Below are 7,201 nucleotides of genomic sequence, written 5' to 3' on the forward strand. Positions count from 1 at the left end.
AGAACAATACTTTTTTCTTTTCTTTTCAAGGTCTACTTCTTGGCAGTAAAGTATTGATGAATCTTCTAGTATTAACTACTAACTAGTGAGTAGAAAACGATGAATGGATAATATTTTGAATTAAAAAAATGATAAATATGGGAATAAAAACTTTATTATTGAAGAATAAGTCTCGGCAATTGGGTGCAACTTATCCAAAGCCCTTTGAACCAATAAGGAATTCAATAGTTTTTCTAAAATCTAAATCCAGCACACAACATGTTATTTGAAATCTCAATTTTTCCCACAAATGGAGGCATCCATTATTCTTTCTTTAATATGCAATATATAACAATTTAATTTCGTTATTAATAAATTTGCTCTATGATTATAAATATTTCTTCTATTATAGATAAAGTAAATTATTAATACTTGTAATTATTAATTACAAAGATTGATTTATTTATAATAGAAAAAAAATTGTATTATCGTATATAAAATTCATTAACTCGTGAAACTAAAATTGTTATTTACTTATATTTTTATGAAGCATGTTATTACTTATATTAAACTATGTTATTTTCAATTTTATATTTCTAAACAAACTAATTGATTCCATCCTGCTAGTATGAAATATAATATTTAAAATGATAATGGAGGCTTCCATTTTTAAGTAATGGAGAAAAATTTACAATGGACAAAGATGGTCCAGATTAAGAAGATTAAGAAGTTTTTTTACATAGCGTGTTGACTAGTGATCAAAGATGTACTTGTCCTATTTTAGGCGTTGTTAGAATTAATATCATAACACACTTAATACGGAATCTTATAATTAGTTAACATTTCGCTATCACATTTTTTCTAATTGATGAGACCAGATCAAACCAGACACACGTGATGACACACATGGTAAAGGACACGGCACAAAATGAGATGTCATGTAATTTTTCTGAAATCGGCACATTTAAATACGATACGTCTAGACACACAGACACGTCACTTCTAATTTTTCTATTTTTAAACTTTTTTTGAAATTGTTTTTCAATTGTTTAGTACTTACAAGTATTTTCTCAAATTATATCAAAATATAAAACTTGTCACACCCCGAGGCCCACGAGGCATGACAGATGCTCCTGCCGTAGGCATACGGTTGCCCGTATACCTACTAGACAATTACGATATGATAGAAAGTAAAACATAACGCGCAAACAAAACCAATAAATAACATAAACAGATCACAAATCCCAGCTGGTCAGGTTACAGTATACAAAACCCGTATCTCGATGGATACGCATCACAAAATGACATAGAGAATATATATATATAACCAAAACATAACTATATACATAATCTCTAATGTCACAATACCAGACAAGCTAGACAGCGGTGAAACCAGGGCCTACCGACCTCGTGCCTCTCCCGGATCAGCCGAACCAGCACCTGAAAAATTTACCCAAAAGAGGGGATGAGAAATAAATTCTCAGTGCGATAAATTGCCACAAATCGTTCCTGGACTTGCAATCACAGATTATATTAAAAAATAAAACACAAATAAAGCTCCTATCAGTTTATAACCATATATAAACAAGAATGCATAAATCCAACAACATACATCCAAATGAAATCACAATTCAGAATTGTCAAGATGAAATTCAATCACACAATATTTGGTTTAACTCGGTTTCAGAATATCTGGTAGTAACTACAAATGTTCCACCAATCTGGACCCCAATTCGTTCCCTCTCATCTGTAGGGTTACAGACACCTACAGACGGCTACGCCAGGTAAAACTTTTTCTCATGACACTCATATGTAGTTACAGGCCTAACCGTTTAATTAAAAGTCTGGTTTCAATTCACATCCAGAAAATCCATATAAAGCAAATTGACCATCCAAATGCATTACCCCCTGGGTAATGCCTCTGATGCACAAGTCACATATAACCACAATCATAATACAAAGTCACTTACCCCTCGTCCCAACCGGTACTGGGAACTGCCGAGGGCCAGACGATCTAAAGCTTTAGAACACTGGGCATCAAAGTCTCTGCAGAGACTTTGACAAATCCGATTTCACCCCCTGGGTAACGTCATCACGGTGGATAACAATAATACCATATCCACCAACCAATGGTGATATGAAGCACGGTGACTTTAATTCCAAAATCAGATCATTCAGATCAACACAATTAATAACCATACCAGCATGCAAATCAATCAGATAAAACAATTCAAGTTTCACTTTATTTGGGCAATGCAATGCATATGCAACACAATCCGATAATGCAATTCAATCAATAATCAACATGTCAATCGAAACACAGTTTAATTCTGAATATAAAATATCAAACAAGTCCAGAAACCCCGCACCTGGTTATGAAAAGCGTATCTCGCACTTATAGTTCGGACGTCTCGAAAGATCCCGCAAAATCTTGCTCAACCGAGCCTACACCTATATTAACATATATACTTAATTCAATATTTGTTCGACGATTGATATGCTTACTTGAGTGATATTATTTTCTATATACTTTCCTTAAGATAATCCATTTTGGAATAAGTGATCAAGCCTTTCTCAATAAATATTAAGCCTTTCGGAGACAATATTAGCACTTCATCAAAATATTATGACTTTGTTTAATTATCACCATACACAATAAATATTAAGCCTTTCGGAGACAATATTAGCACTTCCTCAAAAATATTATGACTTTGTTTAATTATCACCATACTCAATAAATATTAAGCCTTTCGGAGACAATATTAGCACTTCCTCACAAATATTATGACTTTGTTTAATTATCACCATACTCAATAAATATTAAGCCTTTCAGAGACAATATTAGCACTTCCTCAAAAATATTATGACTTTGTTTAACTATCACCATACACAAAAGAGGGAACAAAGAAAAGAGATCAACACCAAATTAATTTCAGATATTAAGAGAGTGAGAGAAGAACTTACCAATCAACACCTTTGTTTGTTGGATTAGACTAGACAAATCAAAATATTTCTCTAATTTTCGGATTTGAACCAAACCCTAGATAGAAAATCAAGATTAAGATAGAATTGAGAAGAGAATCACTAAATTAACAACCTAGAAGCATAATGGAGATAGATTACTCATTATTTATACAAACATTTCAGATTTGAGCAAAACCCTAGCAATAGAGATAAAATTCAGATTTTTGATGAGAGAGGAGAGAAAGGGAGTACCAATGGGGAAGCTAGATGGCCACTAGAATGAGAGATTCTCAACAATTTCCATTCTTTTCTTCAATTTCTCAAGGTTTCTTGGTGGATTTTTGAGAGAGAAGAGATGATCTCTCCTTCTCTTTCTTTTGGCAGCAAACACACAAGGGAGCAACGAAGGGAGAGAGAGGGTTGAATTGTTTACATGCATTTTGGACATTTTTCAAAATAGACCCTCCACTTGTTTGATATTACTAAAAGAAGAATATACATATATAGATATGTATATAAAAATCTCCATATTTCTTAATAAATCTTTAATTTATGTAAGGTATAAATTTCAAGATTTGATTAAGTCTGACTGTTTCGAAATTTCAGACTAATGTTATGTTATAATTGTTTTAATCTTCAACTCCTAGTTCAACAACAAAATATATATATATTTTTTATTATGTTTTAAACATTCTCATTATTATTATTATTTTTCTATTATAAAAATTTTCTTAACGTAACAAAACTAGCTACTACGAAATATTTTGAGAAAATAAAATCTGAAACTTACTCGAAATGTAATATTTTTTTTTCTGATTTTCTGAATATTTTATAAATTATATATGGGCATTAGTATACATTGTATTAACAAATTCCCAAAATCTTAAAAAAAAAGGCACACCACATCTAACTAGTGGCACAACCAGAGTCGTTCTGACGCACTATATCTCATCTCAAACGGTTTGACTTCAAACACCAAGCTATCAGCACTGTCTGGCATCACTTGGTGCTTAATATGCCCTTTATTCAACAAACAGTCAAACACAGAGGATTCGGTTTGTTTATATATACAGAGAGAGAGGGAGGAGGGTTGACTAATATCAAAGCATGTCTGTTCTTAGACTATGGAACAAATGTTTTGATTTTTATATTTTTAAAATTCAAACAGTTGATTCAAACCGTTCAGTATTAAATCTATATTAAAATGTGTTTGAAGACCAAAATTTATATATTTTTATAATTTTTTTATTATTTATTAAATTAATTTTAAAATCGTTGTTTTCAATGATCTTGCGCTGTCCACGAATAGGCATCGACACGTTGGTCACGCAAAATTTCTGAGAGCATACGCACTCGCTCAATAGCTCCATGCGATATGACAATTTTCGTTTCCGTGGGACCACTGTTGAGAATATTCCGGCCATTTTTTTTAATAACCCAAAATAAAAACATTTTTACCAAAATAATCCAAAATCCTGAGTTTTTTCAAATCTGACCAAACCGCCAAGATCCTTGGCGGTCCACTTCTATAGCAGACCGCTGGTATCCCTGGCGGTCCACTAGCTATTCTACAAAATCAGTATTTTCTCCCTCCAGCACACACTGCAAAGAAGGAGAAAGAGAGAGCGCAAGCGATTGTTTGGGCAATTTCAGACGATTTTCTAGGCGACTAAATCTACAGGTAATTTTTTTTTCATTCCTTTGTAATTATTTTATAATTAGTCTATGTTTACTGTACAATTAGTCTATGTTTGTGGTTCTGTAGTACGCTCAGAGATTTATTTGAAGAGTAATTATCAGACTCTTTATTTAAATATTGTTAAAATCATATTTTTGATATCATATGTGAAAGCGCGTTGACTGAAAAATACATAGGAAGTGTGCTCAACAGTATCTAAATTGTATATATATATTTTTTCATGCAATCAAGTGTAACATCATCGATCTATATATAGTAATTATAAACCATTAACAACAAGAATGAGACACTTTTCACGAGGATAAAAAAATAACTTTTTGCGACGGACTACTCTCATTGTTCAGCTTTTTCTTTTTACGATGGTACTTTTTACGACAGACAACCGTCATAAATATATTTTTTCTCTCGCAAAAAGTGTCTACTTTGTTGTGTATATCCGGAAGCTGATTATATTATATTTGTTTATTATATGTAACAGATTGAAAGAAACATTTGTTATTATAAAATGTCACGATCTATATCATTTTGGTATGCCTCTATTCGATCGGTGAGTGGATCGATAAGCTTAGAAAGACGGCCTTTCAAGTCATATATATGCAAGTCCAAGTGATAGTCCGATCGATCGGTCAATTTTCATTCTTTCCTATTTTAATTTATTTCTCTCTTTTCGTGTTTGGAAAGTTGTTTTTTAATGGTAGCTACCTAATCCAATTCCATCTGTCATCTCCATAATTAGATTCTCCAAGGATGCACGCTAGTTTTATATATTAATTTGTTCTAATTAAGTTACGAAGAATCTATTTTATTGAAGCTACGAGGAATCTAATAGGGGTGTTCATTGGGTCCGGTTTATTCGGTTTTGAATCAAATCAAATTAATTTTGCATCATAACATTTAAGAAAAACAATAACTCATTAACTTTTCTGATGGTGTCGTTGTTTGTCGACTTTCAATAATAATAAGAGCACAGAACAATTTTATTAGCAGTTGAAATTTTCTAAAAATAGTGGTTTGGTTTGTCCATTCTCAAATTTTCAATATTTAAATACCATTGATATAGCAAAAGAAAAAAAAGTTTTAATAAGAAAAAAAAATACATTTGAATTTAATTAGATAAGACATTGAAGAAAATTAAGTTCCTGACAATTAAATATTTTCATACATTTGAACGAATTTAGTTTCCTACAATTCTGATATTCACTGTCAACTTAATTAATTAGTATTTCTATTCAAGGTCTAGAATCTAGATATCCGAAAATAGATATGCTTTATGCCTTCAATTGGAGCCTAAAAATTGTGTGTTTCTGGAAAAAAAGCCCATATAACAAATAAAAGGGGTAGCCCAATAAGCCACAAATTTTGACAGCACAAGTTTTTCTATTAACTTGACTTCCAAATTTGATAAGCCCAACAATATAGCCCGTAGCTTATTATTGCATTGAGAATAAATGGCAAAACTACAACTAAAAATTCACATCACACACATCTATATACCTTCTGTACAATTTTAGAGACATTGAGAAATCAAAAAAAGTATGAATGAACAAAGTGAAACCAGTAAGACATTGAGCATTTAATTTGATTTTAATTAGCAGCAAGTCCTTGTCCAGTACGTTAATAGAGCAAATCTGATTCTCTCTGTAGATTTGAAACTCAAATTGAGAATTCATTGTAGATATTAAAAAAGATAGGAAACTGATCACAATCTATAGTAGTATGGATCACCATAGCCTTACTAACAATGTACCACCTCTGATTACCCTGAAATATGAAATATGGGTGTGGAATTTGGAAGCAGCGAAACCAATATATCTTTAGAGGCAAGAGAATGCTACCACAGCTACTAGCAGAAAATATTATAGAAGAAACAATTTCCTAATTTTTCATATTCTTTTATTTTCTATGATATCATCAATTTGCACTAAGTCAACATTATTTCTCATTTGATTTTTTATTTATAATTTCAATTTCGAACCAATTTATTTTAAGAGGAGGGATCCGATTACACCCTTTTTTTGTGACACCGAATTACACTCTCCATTTTCAAAGTTTTCAAAGTCGAAACAGTCGATCCAAACCGTTCAACTTGTTGGATATGTTAAAATGTACTTACATATCAAATTTTACATTTTTTAGAATTTTTTTATTATTTATTAAGTATTTAATAAAATCGCTATATTTAAAATGTGCCAAAATTGTTTCACTAAACTGCCAGGCATCTCAAAATGTAAACACGTATATACGACAAACCGAGTCGGGGTTTCTAGGATAGGGCTGATAAGCGTTTCTAGAAAATTCTCTCGGTACGTCATCCAAACAATTGACCCTGGCCTGATCCCTCTTGTCTAAAGAAAACAAGCCCACTAAACTGTCCCTCTTGTCTAAGAAAAAGCCAACAAAACTGTTTGAAGACAGTATTTAAAAACAGTGGGGACCAAATCAAAGATTCGACAAATCATCTGGTAACAAGTGGCAAAGAATGATATTTTTTCTCCTTCTGATTAATATTTTGCATTAATGTTTTTATTGAATTTACATGATATCATAAATTGAAAACTA

General features: G+C 31.6%; 1 long non-coding RNA gene across 1 annotated transcript; it reads right to left on the reverse strand.

Moving 5' to 3' along the window:
- Positions 1 to 1,190: 1,190 nt before the first annotated feature.
- Positions 1,191 to 3,334, reverse strand: LOC144548947 (uncharacterized). Its single transcript, XR_013509508.1, has 4 exons — positions 3,196 to 3,334; positions 2,944 to 3,019; positions 2,349 to 2,430; positions 1,191 to 1,419 (listed from the first exon to the last, which is right to left on the reverse strand). It is a non-coding gene; the product is annotated as an uncharacterized LOC144548947 (long non-coding RNA).
- Between the last annotated feature and the right edge of the window lie 3,867 nt (positions 3,335 to 7,201).

The sequence above is a fragment of the Carex rostrata genome, chromosome 2 (genome assembly GCF_964058835.1).
Source record: "Carex rostrata chromosome 2, lpCarRost1.2, whole genome shotgun sequence".
NCBI classification, from domain to species: Eukaryota; Viridiplantae; Streptophyta; class Magnoliopsida; order Poales; family Cyperaceae; genus Carex; species Carex rostrata.